Raw genomic sequence first — 18,091 nt, forward strand, 5'->3', positions numbered from 1 at the left:
GCCATGCAGAAACACGTCTCTCCTGAAAGGATTTGTAAATGGATTTCCTTCTCTGTTTTTGGTTTGCTAAACTCATTGTTCTGTATGTCTGAGGTGCTCTGTCTTTCATTTTTTTTTAAAAAAAGTATTTCAAAAAGATTTTCCTTTGCTTATACACAAAACACATTTACATCATGCAGGTTAACTTAAAATTTTATGGCATTTTTCCAGACCAATTAAGGTTGAACGTATCTCTAAGCACTGAAAATAAAATAAATCCCACAGGTAGATTCAGACCCTCTTCTGTGACTTGTGTATAGATTCAGAGTTATTCATAGTGTTTAGTGTCCTGAAGTTAGGCAAATTATTTCATCAATTATCTTGAATAAACATTACTCTCACCTTTTTCAACCAATTATCAATACTGTTCAGAGGACCATTAATATATCTAACTGCAAAAAGAGACTGCAAATTATTAATGTCAATCGACTAAATGGAAAAATGTCCATTGATAAGTGAATGACATGTTTAATGATCTATCATAGCATAGTTTAGTTCACTGCAAAGAAATTTATGTTCTTAATTTATTTTATGAAGATTTGAAATTATAAATAGAATAGAAACATTAAGATTTTTTGAAAAAAGAAATTTTATCAGTGTATGCTATGAACAACATGCTAGTTACAGTTCATTGTGTGTTAGTTAACACCAATACCCATGGGACATCTTAAAATTACTGCAGCCAAACAAGAGGAAAGAATTTTTTTTCCCATTATGGAAACTGCCAAGAAGCAAATTTTCATTTGGAAACAAAAGTGTCCTCATGAACACAGCCAGATGTCTCTCATGGGGACGGTGATTGCCACAGAAGTCTCGAATCTTACTAACGACCTACACCTCCATGCGGCATGGTTTCACTTCTGTGGGGACAGGGTTTCTTTCCATCAGTCATAGGAGTGCCACAGTCACTGAAGGCTAATACCATAACAGCAAAGATTTTACTGGTTAAAAATATTTTCTTTTAAATCAAAATTGAAAAATTATTTTTCAAATCAAATCAAAATTGGAAATTCCAATAGGTAAGGAAATAGAAAAATGAGCCAATTATGGTCTGAATCTTCTGACTATGGCTCCAAATTTAATAATACAAAGATCTATACATAAAAAAGTATGTAAAACTTTTTTCATAGATTCTAACGCAGAGCTTCCAAAGGTTCTCTGCAAACAAGCAAACCAAAAACAAACAGCAGAAGCAGCAACAAAAAATGAACAACAAAAAACCCCCCAAAAAAACCAAAAAAGAAAAATAAAATTTAAGAGCAAAACAAGTTCAGGTTTTACATGTTAAAGGAAGTTTGTTTTATCCATTTTAGAAATTAAGGTCACAGGTTTGGACTAGAGGTTGAAGAGAACTCATTCCCTCCACACACAAACCCTCCTGATCTCATTCCGGGGACAAAATCCTATGGCTAGCTTATTGTAAATAGCTTTTGAAAAGGATGACCTTTAATCCTAGTTTTTATTGTTCGCAAAATCTGGAACATCATTTTGTGACCAGCCCCTGAGTGTGTCCTCCGTCAATCAATCGTCCATCCCATGCCAAGCAAATTTGCACATTCACAGAGTTGGCCCCACAGAGGGAATAACAGATGAGCCAGTACAAACCCACCACTACTGTTGCAAGACATAGTTCAGGAATGCATTCTTTCTTTAAAAATATTTAGCACTATTTTATAGGAAGGAGGGCAGTGTATTATCTGAGGAAAGATTCATGTCACATTTTGTTTAAAGGTTTGTTTCATTAGTTCGCAGTCACACTTCAGTAGGCCAGAGCGTAATAGCTTTTTCTTGGCTTTTGAAATGACTCTTTTCCTTGTGCTTCATGGAGAATCGAAATGAATTATTCACAGACACCTGTGAGCATTAAGGAAAAATGACCCAGTTCTTGAATAACGTCAATATTTCCTTCTTAGCCATTCTTATTAGGATAAGTGTGTGCCATCTCTCTGCAGGAAACTGTCCTGAACATTCTTTTCACCTGAACATGCGTTCAAGAGTTCTTAAGCTCTAGTTTCAGCTGAAATATCTTCATCTGGAAGTGTGTCCTTTCTCTCACGCTGTTTTCATCCCATAGAATTCTGTGCTTCTCTTCCCCACCCCAGCACCTGGGCTCATCTGCACTCTTTAAGATTTGCAATAGAGATGGCTGGAGAGCTGGTTCAGCAACTAAGAGCTCTTGCTGCTTTGCAGAAGACCTGGGTTTGGTTCTCAGCTTGCAACCTCTGGTAACTCCAGTTCCAGGGAATCTGATGTCCTCTTCTGACCTCATTGAGCACCAAGCACACGTGTGGTACATATAAGTCCATGGAGGCACTGACACATAAAATAAAAAAAAAATATTAAATCTTGCAAAGCACTTTCATTGGAGAAAGAAACCTTTGATTTCACCCCAGTCTAGTGCTTAAAAATAGATACTATGTGTGTAACAATGATTAATGAAAAAAGAGGCCATGGATTTGAAAGATAGCAAAGAAGGGGTATATGCAAGAGTATGGAGGGAGGAAAGGGAAGGAAGAAATAATGTAGTTTTATCATAATTTAAAAATGCAAGTAAAATAATAAGTCATTGGTTATGTTGGAGCTGAAGGATATGAGTCAGTCTGCAAACTGCCTATTGGGCAATCATGAGGACTGGCTTCGAATGGCTGCTACCCATGTCAACAAAGGTGTTCTGCTCACATATACATAACATATATCCACATATACATATGCACATACTAAGGATAAATAGTAGTGGAAGGATATTTTGAACACAAAGAAGCTAACCTAAGACATTTTGGTATGCCAGACATGCTTGTAAGTTTTTTCTTTTTAATCCGTATTACCCCATTTAAGCTCTACAGTATTTTCGTGAGCAGTGTGTCACTCAAAACCTCCATTTACAGATGGGGAAACTAAGGCAGGATAAGGTTTCATAACATCTTAATGATTTTTAAATGTCTCCTAGGTAGTACACTGTGAAGCAGGCCAGTTCCTAAAATTGAATGTGTGCAGCACTTTTGCAAAAGCAGCAGCTATGTATCCTGTACTTAATGGGACATTTTATGGATTACTAATGTAATCAAATATTTGACATTTGGAAGTCTTGAAAGGCATGTTTTCATAAAATACATTAATTAGTTAAAACTGATTAATACATTCTATTTCATAAACAACATGTTGTACTAGTCTTTGGAATTCCATTGGTCTGAAAATTTATATATGAAGGTCTTTAAATCTGTAATTTTTTTATGCAAGGAGAAAAGAGGCAAATCTATGAAAGCATTTCCTCTCTAGTTGAGGCTAAGACCAGCAGTCACACATCCTAAAGTCTTACATTATGTTATTTTTGAGAATTAATGTGACATGTCTTCGATTTCAAATGCAGAGGCTGCAGACAACTAAGAAAATTTCTGACTCCAAATCGCTATATAGGACCTTCACAGGCAGGCGTGGGGGCGGGGAGGCAGTCCACAGCTCTGTGATTGGAATCCGGCCTAGAATACTGCCACCTAGCGACGTCAGTCAGCCATCTGCCCCAGCACACTTCAGAAGCCTGCTACTCAGAATAAACCAGCTTCACCGTGGCTTCACCCGCTTCCCAGATCTCCTAGTAACGAATTGTTCCTGTAGCACTTTAAGGCCACCCACCCATGTTTTAAAAAATGATTTACAAAGGAGGACAGACGGGTAGGATTGTGAAAGAGAGGGAGATGAAGGGCAGGGGACATGTCGAGAACTCCTAAGCTCCTCAGCAGTCACAGGCTGAAGAAGAGAGAATAAAAACACGGAGAAGAATGATAATGAAAATAGGGAAAATACAAAAAAAAAAAGACTCAATGAGAAGATGAGATGAGGGGAAAATATTTTTTGGTTTTGTGTTAAGACAAGAAATAGAGATTAAAATGTGGAATTATGAAACTAGCAAGCAGAAAGCTATAGAGACATGTATCAATAGAGACAAGGAATGATAGAAGAGAGAAACTGGATAAGCTTAGTTGTTAAAGGGAGGATTTATTTTTAAACAATAAAAGCTAAATGTTACATTTGTTATACTTTAATACAGTTAGACATTTCCAGTGTCCTAGATGAACAATGCATTTATCTTGCTGTCTCTCCTATGTAATGCCGATGGCCTTGTTTGATCTAGTTTCTTGCTTCATTAAAATACGCATGACCTTTTGCTCCCTTGAGCTGCTGTAGAATCTGCACAGGGAACATAGTGAGTGTGGGGTATCCCGCACTGAGAATTCGCTCACGGGGATTTACTTTCATAGCGTTCTTTGTAATCTTATTAAATAACTAGCTGTATTTTAGGATTAGCCATTGATGTTGATTGTCAACATTTAGTTATCTTTATAACTCAAATTAGGGTCTTTGGTGTATGAAATAATGAAAACAGCAGCAGTGATAATGTATTTCATGTTTTAGAAAAATCACTTTACACCCCTTTCCCTTTCCCTTCCCTCCCCTTCCCTTCCCTTCCCTTCCCCTACCCTCCCTTTCTCCACTCCTCTCTTCTCCTCTCCTCTCCTCTTCTCTGAAGGAATGCATTTGGAAGTCAAGGCTGGAGGAATCAGTCTCTTTGCCATGGCATCTGAGCTTTGAGTATAGAGAAACTCTACAAAGTTCGTAACTACTAAATACCTTATCAGACCTCCAATCTAGCAAATACTCTTTCATGAAGAATCTTCTATTATTCTAGAGATGTAAAGCAGTCACGATTTTCTTCCAAAGGACAGCAATGGAGCCTGAAAATGAAGGGCGCAATGCTGGGACAGAAGCAGTGTCAGCTCCCACACGATGACTGGGAGTTCCTTCGGAGGAGGGCTGCTTGCTGTCCTCTTCCTTATCTCACATGTTAAACATTTTCTCTTTGGAATGTAGAAGCTGAGAAGAAACAACATGTTTTTCTGTGGTGATATTTGGTGATATATTATCGTTCTTGGTGTGATAGCTGTGTGTAGCTATAATTAAAGAAAACTACTCATATAACTGTTTGAATGTCTTGTCTGACAAGACAAAACAACAACAAAAAAAGAAAAACAAAACAAAGCAACCCCCACCCAAAACCCCGCAGGGATAGACAATCGGGATAGAAGCCAGATATTGAAAGAAGCTTCACTGATAAGTTCTAGAGAGCTTTGAAATTAGAAGTTGGGAAGATATCCATTCTTTCAACTGTTCAATCAGTAATGAATGACCTGCTATCAATTATATGAGGTCAAGCAGGCTAAGTGTTGAGGACAGAAGCTAGGCACTGCCCTGTTCCCGTGGAATTTTTAGTTCTGAGGTGAGTGTATGAATATCCACTTTGCTCTTATACCACAAAGGCTACTCACAACTGCCCATAGATGATTCCAGATGGTTCTCAGAATTACCTTTTATCTAGTTCAGATGAAAGCAGTCCTACCCCAGACTTCCAGTAGGGAGCATCTCCATCATGTCTACATTTGAAATCTAGGACACTTACTTTGGGTTTTCAAAGGGGTATGGTTTGGCTTCTGACAACTTACTTTTAGTGTGAACCAGAAAAAAAAATGACCCCGTTAAAAAAAAATTACCTTAAAATAGATGAAAACAGTCATGTACATGGCGAGGAAAATTTCTGGTCAGTTCAACTTGATTAGTCCAGACTCATTGTCTCTTGGAGTAGCAGTGGTCACGTGTCCAATTTTGTAGGCAATTTTAGTTGTATAGAAGCAGAGAAACTAGAAGCTACGAAGAGATAAATTAGCCACATTTTTTGGCAATCCAGACAAGAGGGTTAATGATTCATCTCAGTTGGCAGCTGTGAACACTGAGAGAAGAGTTAGGGATGAGCGATGACCAAGGTAAAATTTACAGTAATCGGCCATGTCTGTGAGAAAACTAGCAGAGAGGCCACCTGTGTCTAGTCTGAAATTTACTTTCTTTGCCAAAAACATAGTCTACACAGAGAGGTATTACTTGAGAAGAAGTGAGGGGGAAGGAGGAACCCCAGGCTGTATAACAAGATAAAACTGTCATGATAAGTGAGTATGATATTTGGACTGAGTCTAGACAGGGATTGGGATTTCTCTCTTTTGGAGAGAAAGAGCAAGCCAGCCCACTGATAAAAGAAAGCAGGAGACAGTAGAGAGAAGCTTCCCTGCAGTAGGAGTGTCCCAATTGCCATTCAAGAGCAACACCGGAGAGGTTCTGCAGTTGAATAGCGATTTCTTAGTAGCTGGTGGTTTTCTGATAGTAAGCAGGCAAGAAGAGCCTTCAAGAACTCAGCTATTCAATCAACACAAAACATGTGAGAATAGACATATTAAAAATAGATTCCCTAGCCAGTAGGACTGGTGTATAGCTTGAAATCTCAAAAATACGTGAATTAAAAAAAGAGATTTAATCATCCTCAGAAGGCTTCCATGATTATCCTAATTCTCACAATAGCCCTCAAAGTAAGTATTAATATACCCCCTTTAGATTTTGCATAGGGAAACAGAAAGCAAAGTTAAAAAAAAAACAACCAAAACTTGCTTCAGGACTCAAACTTGCTCAAGGTCACAGGCTTATTCAAGGTCATGAACTTGTTCAAGATGAAATTTGTGTCCAAATCTACTATGTTCTCAGAGCTGTACAGAAAAAAGAGTAAGTACAAGACACTGTTATCTCATGATCAAAGTCATTCTCCTCGTTAAGATGGGAATAATACCATATTGGTTCATTTGACTGGGTACCATCATTCTGTGGTCGTCTAGTAATATTTGGAATATACTTTGGCTCTTCATACCTGTTTTTCAGCCCCACACAGATAGGATTCTTTTGTCTGTTATGGCTTTTGTGTCTTTCTTTGGGAATACAGTGAGGACACAATCTTATGAATGCAGGATCTGATAATATCAGTCAACATGCATTTACTGACTGTAGGTTTAATGAAAACAGCTAATACATGAAGAAGTAAGATAGTTTCATTGTTGGGCACATTGGGAAGACAAGTAAATAATGCTGTTATTTTTCCATTTGCTTGTTCTTTATTCCTCCTGATTGTTAGTACCAGGAGATAGCATACTTCACCAGAAATTTCTTGTCCTTAAGACTTTGTACTTTATAGGAAGTACAAAGACATACTGACACTGACTAAATCACTCCGTACGTAGTTAACGGTTCTAGTTGCTCTAGGCCCTGTGATATGACTTTCAACAAATGACTTCACCAAATAATGGAAATCAGAGCGTGTATCCCTATTGTAATTTTTTGCATTATATTTTGAATATGATTTATTTCCATGGAACCCAACAGTTTGTTTTCTTTCTTAAGATGTTAAGGCTTTAGTTGTTGAAATAATTTTAAGCGACCAGTGGTCTAAAAATAAGTTTGTAGAAAATGGAATTGAAAGGGAAATAGAGGAAAAGGAAAGAATTGGAAAGTATATGTGTGTGTGTGTGTGTGTGTGTGTGTGTGTGAGAGAGAGAGAGAGAGAGAGAGAGAGAGAGAGAGAGAGAGAGAGATTAGTACATCAATACTTAGAGAGGAAGGAAGTTGAGAAACTGAACAAAAGTGAAGACATGACCCCAGAGGGAGATATTTACTCAGTTCGTTGGCAGTATTCTCAAGGAAAGACAAGGTTTTTAAAAGGCAGGAAGACTGTGACAAGCATCTAAAGTTATGAACATTAACTTTAGTGAATTAGATTGGGGAAAAATACATCAGCTAGCTAAGGCTCAAAGCTAGAGTGCTTTGTCCTGTACACGAGACACAGAGGATTCAGTCACATAACTAGCAACTTCTCCCCCCCCCCCACATACACTAAAATTAAACATAAAAAGGAAGAGAAGTTTAGGATTAATAAATCCTGAGTTCTTGATTCTTGCTTGGTCAAAGGTGTCATTATTCCCACTTCCTTTTTTCTCAATTTGGTCACCCAAACAGTACTAACCTGGGGAAATAGCAACTCTGCGAAGTTTCTTTAAAAAGAGAGGGGATATTTCTTTTCTTATCCCTTTCATTTACTGGTTCCTTTGAGTATTGTTGCAGTGCTTGGGGATCCAGCAATCACTTTGGATGCTAGAAACTGGGTACTACCTCATAGTACTACAAGGAACTTGAAAACCCAGTATTTCTTCTCCATCCTACAGGAAGGGATTAGATTTGGATAGGAGAGGAGAGGGTGCCAATAAAAATTGGAGGCTGTAGACAACGGTGAAATATTGAGAAAAGAAATGGTAATGTTTTCTTTATTTTTCCGAACAAGCAATTAAGATGATCAACTTCTAGTTTTCCCATGTTCAGGCACTCAAGCAAGCAAGGCATTGTGAAAAGACAGGCCAAAGCAGTCTGCATTATAACTTCTAGATAATCACACCCTAGACTGGTAAGTGAAATATGTCCTTTGTGCTCAGAGCTAAGTGAGCACAACAGAGAGAGAGATAGAGATAGAGATAGATAGATAGATAGATAGATAGATAGATAGATAGATAGATAGATAGATAGAGAACACAGTACAGAGAGAGTGCAGGGCTATTAATACCGGGCAATTGTCTCCAGGTACTTAAGCAGTTAGGTTTGATTACAGCTCTGGAGAACTCAGCATTCCTGATGGAAAATGACAGGGCCAGGGCCTCAGTTTTCCCACTGGTTAGTGAAACTAATACGAAGTGAGCCATCATCACCTCCACCACCAGTGCAGAATAGTCCTCTATAAAAGGAAGGCGTTGTAGAGTTGCTAATTCATTCAGAACAGACATTAAACTGGTTCACACTAATGCCCAGAACTAAGAGCGTGAAACAACTGAAAGACTCCTCTGTTCTCCAGCGACTTACAGGTGGGGTGGAGTGAGATCTCAATGTAATTAAATAGCAGTCTTCCAGAAGGCACTGAGCTGTCACACTGAGCCAGGGACAGTAGGAAACCACGAGGGTGCCTGCAGGTAAGGAAAAGCTCTGCCGGGGCCATGTTTGAATAAGCAAGAGTTGCCGAGCGAATCACATAATGATGGAATTTTCCAGATACAGCGGGACTGCGTAGGTACCTGTCAATGTCTCTTGAAGCACTGCTATTTGTCTTCGCTTCTGTGTTGTTTGGCGGGGGAGGGGGGCTGAACAAATGTGGGGTAGGAGTGCGGGGATGAATCCATAAAGAGGAGATAGAAGGGAAATCAATGTAAATGTATTCAAAGTGAATTCCACGGAGGAGAACACAAGACACGTCAGATAATGAAAACCTCCTTTGCCTGCTTTCTGCTGATGCCTTTCTGAAGGTCTTAGAGATACTTTAAAAAGAGCTTGGCAGGACTGAAAGTCCTACTTTAGTGTCCCCCCACACTGCCCCACTGCCCGAGTAGGGCTGGAGAATGTGAGCTTTGTAAAGACCTGACCACTAGTAGGGTTAGATCTCAGGCAGTCTTAACTACTTTTGAGCCTTGATCCTCTCATCTGCAAAACAGGATATGAAAACAATGTTTACTTCCTGGTGTGAGATTAAAAATCTATTAAATCCTGGTAACCAGGCTGGCACCTCCACACACCAGGATGTTGAATCCTCCACCAAAGTGAGCCGTCTTGTGATATTGCACATTCACGCAGTGTTGAGTAGCTTAACCTTCTCCTTCATCTACGGGCTCCAACAATTGAAACCCTACTCAATAAGAAGCCATTTGTGTAGCTAGAGCACAAAAGGATGTCCAGCAAGACCCTATTCTGGGCACACAATGAAAAAGTCCCAATATGCAGCCATTTCACCATAAAAGCATTTCTTCAATATCAAATGGGTGTTTACGAAATTCATGGAGGCAGCTGCGGCTGCGGCTGCGGCCTAGTTTGTCTAGGGATTACTTCTGCATAGCACCACAGTGTGTACGATGACAAGGCGTCAGGTCAGGATTCAGACTCAGAATTTGACTCAGCTGGTTTATAGACTCCCTTTGCTGGCGCCAATCTCTCTCCCTTACCTTGTAAATGTTATTTTTTTTTTTAAGAGGAAAATCTGAGCCAGTAACCAGGACACCAGAGGAGAGGCAAGGTTAGGGAAATGCCATTCTGTTCTTAGCCACTAGCAAAAATGGTATTTTTAAACAAAAGCCATTTCTTCACTTTCCATGAAAGGACTCTGACATCTTTTCTAAAATGAATCTGGATTCAACATGGTTCTTCTCGGTCTGCGACGTTGTGTCCTTTGGACAGTGCGGTGCTTAGAAATGGTTCTCTTCCTGCTGATGTCATTCCATAGCATGACTTAACATCAGTGGTGCCCAGCCCCACGAGCCGCTTTCCCCAAAGTGGCAGTGATTTCTCAAAAACAATAAAGCTAGCTACACTCAGCCTCTCTTGATTATCCGGCGAGAACAACCTGTGTAGGGAAACAATACCCTCGATCCTGCTGAAGGTTCGCACAGATGGGACATCAGTGGGAGGAGCTGCCAGCTCCTTCCCTGCCAACGTGTTAGCGCTGGAGACATGATCCTCTTGTTTTGCCAGCTTAATAGAGGATCAGCCGTAAAAATTCTCTGTAGGCTCAGCAACATAATTATTATCTATGGTCTCTGCATTAACTGCGAGGAAACAGCATGGTCTGAATCTGTCTCATTTTAAATGCCAAGCTGTGCCCACATGCAGCCCACAGCCAACCTGAGAATCCAATGTCCCCTCCACACAGCTCTGCCTGTCGTCATGGCGGAAGTTAAGTACGTGGTCGCCTGAGTCCTGGGGTTTAAGCATCCTCGTGCTGTCTCTCCGTTTTCTTCCTTCCTCCTGACCTTTACCAACATCAGTGCCCTTGCGGTTGGAAATTATTAAGTAGGTAAAAAAAAATCTGTGTCACATTTCGTTCTGGTACTCAGTCCAGAAGAGCCAAACCCCTGCAAATTTGGAAAACAAACTCCTTAACAGATGGGCCACATGAAGTTTACAGCATGTGCAGTGTGGGAGGTAAGGATGGCTCTAGGCGAGAAACAGAAGACTAGAAATTTGGGAGCTCAGAGTTTTCGAATTTGCTCTCGTTTCTTGGGTTTATAGCAGATCACATAAGCTTATACCCTTCGCGTCTCTCACACTACCTGATACTGTAACATTATCAGTGAGTGAGTAATAAGAAATTGGGATTTCTTTTTATTTTGTTTTTTGCTTCATGTGAAGCATGAGCGGGATGCTTCTCGCCGACTGCCAGGATTGCACACAACTGGTATCAATCTGCTAATAGAATGGGCCTGCGGGATCTGGAAAATCCCACGCTGTAATTTTAAATTTGAAAGGCAGTTCTCTTTCGCAGAGGACAGGTGTCTTTAGTCTATAAATGGTAACTATAGTCACTGCAGTGAAAGACGTGACTGGCCTTGAAAAACACATCATTGAAAAATTGTTGGTTTATGACTTCTAAATAGGTATGGAAACGTCTTCACAGGGACCCCTGGGAGCAAAATATGAATATCATTTGAACTACAATGTTATGATATGAATTTGGTCATTGTCTGGTAGCCAAAGGTCCTCAAACATGGATGGTCCTTGGTATTATTTGGGGGAACTCTTTCAAAGACACAAATGCCTCAGACTCACTACAGGCCTACTGACTGGAAACGACTAAGCAAGCCTAAGAACTGAGGGCTTTGAAAAGATTCCTTACCTGGTACCAGTGACTCATCACACTTGGTCTCTGTTACAGTTTTCAAAACTATGTGAACCAATAACCATAATTTGGTCATACTAATTATGACTGACGTTCCAAAGCCAAAGACAGAAATCCAGCGGTTGTCTTTGAAGACATTGGTGGGTTTGCCCGAGGGCAGATGGGGGACAGAAAGAGGAAAGACGGGAAGAGAAAGCCATGATTCAGTCTTGAGGGGACGTGAAAGGGAACTGACTGAGAGAAAAAGGAACCCTAAAGGTGAGGAAGGAGGGAAATTCAGAAGTGAGAACGGGCAGATATTTTCAAGGACAGTGTAGGTGTTACCCTGCCACCGTGGCCTCACGATTTGTTTCTAGTTTAACACTGTCTCCTGTCTCCATTTCCCACTCTGAATTCAGAGAACATGTGTGTGGTAGCTTGAATGACAATGTCCTGTTAGAATTTAAAACTGGGAGGCAGGCCTCTGCGCCTCTCCCTTCCAAACCCCTTCCTTAACAAACCTCCCATGTGAGAGTTCTAAGGTATGGCCATGCTCCTTGCCATTTTTAAATTATAATATGTTTTCCATAGAACAGTTATTTGAACACTTGGTTCCTATCCAGTGAAACTGTCTGAGAAGGATTAGGAGATGTGACTTTCATAAAGGAGGTGTATCACAGGGGATGGGGGGTAGGCCTTAAGCTTTCCAAGCTCATACTATTCCCAGTTAATTCTCTGCCTCTTTCTCTACTTCATCTTTATGGATCAGATGAAAGTCCCCAGCCATTGTTCTGGTGTCATGCCTGATTTGTGTCGTTCCGTGCTCCCCACCTAACCATGGACTCATTCTCTGGAACTGTAAGCCCCAATAAACTCTTCCTTCTGTAAGTTGGCTTGGTCATGGTCTCTTCACAGAAGCAGAAAAGTAGCTAAGACAGTCTGTTTTGAAAATTCAGGTGTATACCATGATGCTGGCCTGTCTGCAGCACCCAGTCAAGCATTGGAACTTGCAGGACCAAATACACCCAGTCTCTGTCAGCTGGCTTGGACATATGAAACAGTTTGTCTGACTGTGCTGATGGCTCTCTCTCTCTCTCTCTCTCTCTCTCTCTCTCTCTCTCGCTCTCGCTCTCGCTCTCGCTCTCGCTCTCTCTCTCTCTTTTTAAAGTACATTGACCGTTTGTTGTTCTTGGAAACACCAACTTCATACCCACCCAGAGTACCCATACGTGTTCCCTATTTCCATAAAAATCTGTCCCCGGGGTCCTCCTAACATCTTCTAATCCATGCGGTTAACTTAGACATTTGGGCCATTCCTTAAAAATTCCCTGATTTTCTTTGGAGCTCTTTCTCTGTAGTATGTGATAGCCTAGAATTCACTCTGGAGCCTCGAGTTCATAATCCTTCTGGGTCAGTCTCAGGAGTACTAGCATTGCAGGAACTCACCACCAGTGTTTGGTAATGACCACATAATCTAAGCGAGGCCTCTTTATTGGAGTGGCATGACTTCCTTATTTTCTATTAATATTAATCATCATTTATTACCAATCATTAATCATAATTTCACTGTTAATCATAATTATACCAATGCATTAATTACTGCTACTGTTAATCATAATTTATAACATCATATTGACTTAATTGGTTTTCAGAACTCTATAATAGAGATTAGGCTTCACTAAGACAGTCTGTGTTGTTCATTCTTGTGTATGTGGTATCTACAAAAGTTCCTGCGTAACTGTGAAAGCTCAATAAACAATTGCCTAAGTAAGCAAGCAAGTGCACCATAGGTGTTCGGAGACCCAAGAAACCCTTTAGTATGCTGTTTATACCTAACAACTTACACTGTCTGAAGCTATTGTTTAAGTACTTTGGGAGACATAAAGATGAGTCATGTGGATACAAAAAAGATTATTATCTAAGCAAATATGTATAATTGGAAGAATCAACTGAGTTGTGGTGGGGACATAAAAACCAAGAGTAACTTAATTTGGTTCCTAGAATCAAGGGAGATGGATTTGTGTGGGGCCCCTTAAACTAGGTCAGGGGATGCATGGAATTTAAATGCTAAATTATAGTAAACACCGAAGTTCCTGACTTACAACAGTCCCCTTCCTTTAGTTATACATAACCACCCTGTTCTGCCAGGGAAGATATTTACAGGTAGAGTGGAGGAACAAAACAAGAAATATCTGCTTTAGCCCTGGCCATAGTTGATTAGAAATGAACTGGCCTCCTGATACAAGGAAGTTCGGTCAATCTCTGTCTCTCTGGGGCTTGTAGAGACAACATAAAAAAATTCAAGGCAGCTGAAAGTAGATGGTGATAAGTTAATATGGACATGTTGGAGAGTGGAAGGGGGGAGTGTTCTGTTTTCAATGCCTTGTGAGACCCATTTTCTCTCCCTTAATTAAGCTAGCATTAATGTGTGTCTACTATTCCAGCTCTAGAGAGTCTTCATGAAGACAGATGAGAAAGTGGAGAGGAAATTAGAGAGACAGAGAGTGATGAACACACTGTAGAAGGGAGCATTGGAACCTGGTACCCCAGGCCTGGTTGATATTCCGTTTCTGGAGATAAAGTGGGAGGAGGAGATGATGCAGGGATGGAAAGGGAAGAGGGCCTGGGAAGAGAGAGGAGAGAAGAAAGCACCAACCAAATAAATAAATACAAATGAAAGAAGGGAGTATTGGATATGTAAGAACACAGTTTTCATACTTCATGATCCTATTTTTGATACTATGAAGATGAATATGTTCTTCATAGAAATATTATTAGATTGAAATACAATGTACTAAGCAATTCACGTTTAATGGAAGCGTCATGAAAGGGCGTGAAAAGTGTAAGAATTGAAGTCACACCTGACAGCTGAGGGGTTGTTTCTGCTTTTCCATCCGCTGTATTCTGTAGTTCTCCTTTAGTGGTTTGATCATGCCAGGCTTTGGTTACAAAAGGAGAGAAGTGTGAGAACTGGATCCATCTAACCTGAAATGAATAATCTCTGGCTGGTATGATGCTCAGTGGGACAAGATGCTCGTCATCAAGTCTGATTACCTAAGTTTGATTCTTTGGGCCCTAATCAGAGGAAGGAGAGAACAGGTTCACTTAAGTTAACTTCTGACCTCCAAATTCTCCCCTGTGTTTTTACATGTGTACTCATGGGTGTACACACACACAGACACAGACATACACAGTTAAAAAATATAAAACATCCTAAAGCATTTTTGCTCCCTAGCAATTTCTAGTTTCTCTATTTTGACATATTCTGAGATTCTCTATCTGTTGCTTGTTTACTCTAATTTGAGACCTCTTATGAGTGCTAACATTCAGAAGCCCGAGTCAAGGCTCCGGTGTCATATAAAGAAAGAAATAATATGGGTCATGGAGATAAGCTGTGAACAAAACTGTTTGCAATGGTGATAAGAGCAACATTCTGAAGAATTATTTAATTTTCCTTGGGATCAAGGACGATGAGATGGTGAGTAAGGCTTTTCCAAGAAGGATCCATGCTGAAAGAGAGATGTAGGCAGGTGCCTGTTGTTGATTTATTGTCTCCTGGGCCCAAATTTTCTTATTTGTCTGTTCGCCCTCTATTGCCTACAATGGAAACAGAATCATTAACAATGTCCTTTTGCCAGCTTGATCTGTGTTATTTTGTGTTAGTTGTAGGTGCTTGAGAAAGATTACACAGGGAGAAAGACTTTGCTTCCCAGTGTTGAGATGTTTGTTGAATTCTTGTACTCTCCTGAATTTTCTAGACTTATTCCCGCAGCAAGCCACAACCAGCAACAGCCAGAATTAGCAGTTGCCCCAGCAATTCCTTAGTATCATAGCTAAATGCTCATGGTAAGACTCCTCCTGACGAACCAATACCAGATAAGGACTCCTCCAGCCACGTCCCCAAGTCTAGTGCAACAGTGACTTTCATGCCATCACTGAACTGTGTCCCTGCCTGTCCTGACATTGCCTAGATTTCAGCCTTGAGGGGAGAGGAGTCTTTCTCAAAAGCTCTGCTCAGCTCAGGGAGTGCTGACTTCTTAAGGCAACCATTCCTAGATTCTTTTCCAACCATATCACTACTTCCTGTCAATCCTTGAATCATTTAAGTACCTTATCACAGTTATTAATTTTTCTTTTCTAAGAGACTTTTTGTATTACAAGACAAAAACAGAGAGGCTGGGGAACATGTCAAATAATCATAAAGAATAGAAAGTTCTGGCCAAGAGCAGTTGATGTTGCAGACAGTGTGGGATATTGGGTAGTCAGTGAGGGCTGGAGGAAAAAAATATTGTGAATTCTACTGTAAAGCTTTCAAGCTCGGTCTGGCAGGTCTGCCTTTGTCGTTTGTAAAGAGGCATCTTTAGAGCAGCACGGAAGACAAATCTCTGTAGAGCGTGAAGATCTGAGCCAACGTGAAGCTCAGAGGTGGGGGGCGCTTCGGATTGTATCCCAGAAGCGTCAGAGAGAGCCACAAATCAAAATACTGAAGTGACACAGAAGATGAAGCGCTTGAAGGATTTGGTGACCTTTCCCATAAAGAATGAGCCGGTAGCTCCAGAGGCTTTAAGATGAAATAAATGGGGGGCATGGTGAGCTCACAAGTTAGACCAAAAGTCTACAGGATTGATAGGCTTGAGGCAGATGGAAGAAATCCATGTTTGTTTTAGATATATTGGTTTTAAATAAGCAAAAAAAAAAAGCAGCGTGCATAACAATGTTTTGAGTGTACTTGACACAAGGTTCTCTGTTCAGTTAAGCAGAGTAATTATTCATGTAATCCCAACAAATTTAAAGCAGGTTTTCTTCCCAAGGTAAATATGTTCCATGGGTCTGTTTTTCCAATGCATGTTCTGCTTTGGAGAGCTTTATGGGGATCTTGGATTTTTTTTTCCCCTCTTGAAACATCTTCCAGATGATGGAGCCTTAAAATACAGAAGACAATGAATATTTTATTTGAAGAAAATGTGTATATTTCAGTGGTGTAGAATGGAGATGAGAGGCTCAATAAATAAAGACTAAGGAACATTGTCTCCCTTCAGCTATGTATTCAGACGTCGATTTTTGTATCCCTTCACTTCAAAGAGCAGTTCTCTGGGGGTAGATTAATTCTGCTAGGCATTTGTGCTCTCAGAAGACCATGCTCAGTCTCTGAGAACTTTGTCTGGTAATAATCGAAGCTCTGGTAGCCTTCAAGAGATGGAAGACCTAGAGTAGATCACTCAGAACGAAAGCTGTGTATGCACAGCCCAGAATGCTGTACACAGCACTTGCTAAAAACACCTGTGTTGGGCATGACCAGACTGCTGCCTGGTTCCCGAGGTGGACAACTGACAAGCAAGAAAAGAAGCCCTTAAAGGCTGACTTAGGAAGTTCATATCAGACAGTTATGGAGAATGCATGCTGTGCTCTCAATTCAGATACTTCTTTTCCCTAATGCTGCATGTTCAATCAATTCTCCCCGTACTGGTGTGTGTGTGTGTGTGTACACACATGTGGAGAGAGAGAGTTATTAGATACTACAAACTCAATAAAATTTAAAAAGTAAGTGTATAGGAGAGTCTGATCTGTTTCACTTCTGCTTTTTATGTAGACTTGATTTGCTATAGGCTACATCTATAATGATAGTAGGCATTACCTATAATGGCAGTAGGCTACATCTTTGATGGCAGTAGTCTACATCTATGATGGCAAGGAAAGGAACTTGAAGAATTCTAAGCAGTCCCTCTCATGGAAGCTATTAGTTCATTGGGAATAAGTTTATGTCTTATTTTGACAGTGTTAATTTCATAATCTATCATGATACCAATGATACTTTTATCATTTGTTCAGTCTTTAGGTACTGTGCATATATATTATAGTCTTCAGATTAGAAAGTTTTGTGGGGCTCCTGAGTGTGTGAATGAATGGGTCTCTGATTCTTGTTCCTGCTCTTGGGGCTCTTTTCTTTCTGTTGGGTTGCCTGGTCTGGCCTTGATGTGATGGTTTTAGTTTTATCTTATTATATTTTATCTTTTATGTTTCATTATTATCTCTTAGAAGCCTGTTTTCTTTCTAATGAAAGATAAGAGAGGGAGTGATCTGGATGAGAGGGGAAGAGAGGAGGAACTGGAAGGAATAGCTATAATCAGTATCTATTATATGAGGAAAAATATATTATCGATAAAAGGAAAGATGCAAAATTATTTTTAAATTATAATCTCTCTCTCTCTCTCTCTCTCTCTCTCTCTCTCTCTCTCTCTCTCTCTCTCTCTCCTCTCCTCTCTCTCTGCCAAGGTGCTTATGAGACAACAAGAAAACACTGTGTGGGAGTGAGAACTTCTCTCCTCCTACCATGTGGGTTCTTGGGACCAAATTCAGGTTGTCAGCCTTGGAGGCAAGCACTAAGCTATCTTGACTCCCCGAAAAAGTTTTCTTTAGAGGACATTTATAGGTTGGGTGGGGCCTCCAGCATCTTGTTGCATGCTCTATCTGAAACATACCTCATCCTATTTAAAGACCAAAGCATAG

Source organism: Microtus pennsylvanicus, chromosome 20 (genome assembly GCF_037038515.1).
Source record: "Microtus pennsylvanicus isolate mMicPen1 chromosome 20, mMicPen1.hap1, whole genome shotgun sequence".
Classification (NCBI taxonomy): Eukaryota; Metazoa; Chordata; class Mammalia; order Rodentia; family Cricetidae; genus Microtus; species Microtus pennsylvanicus.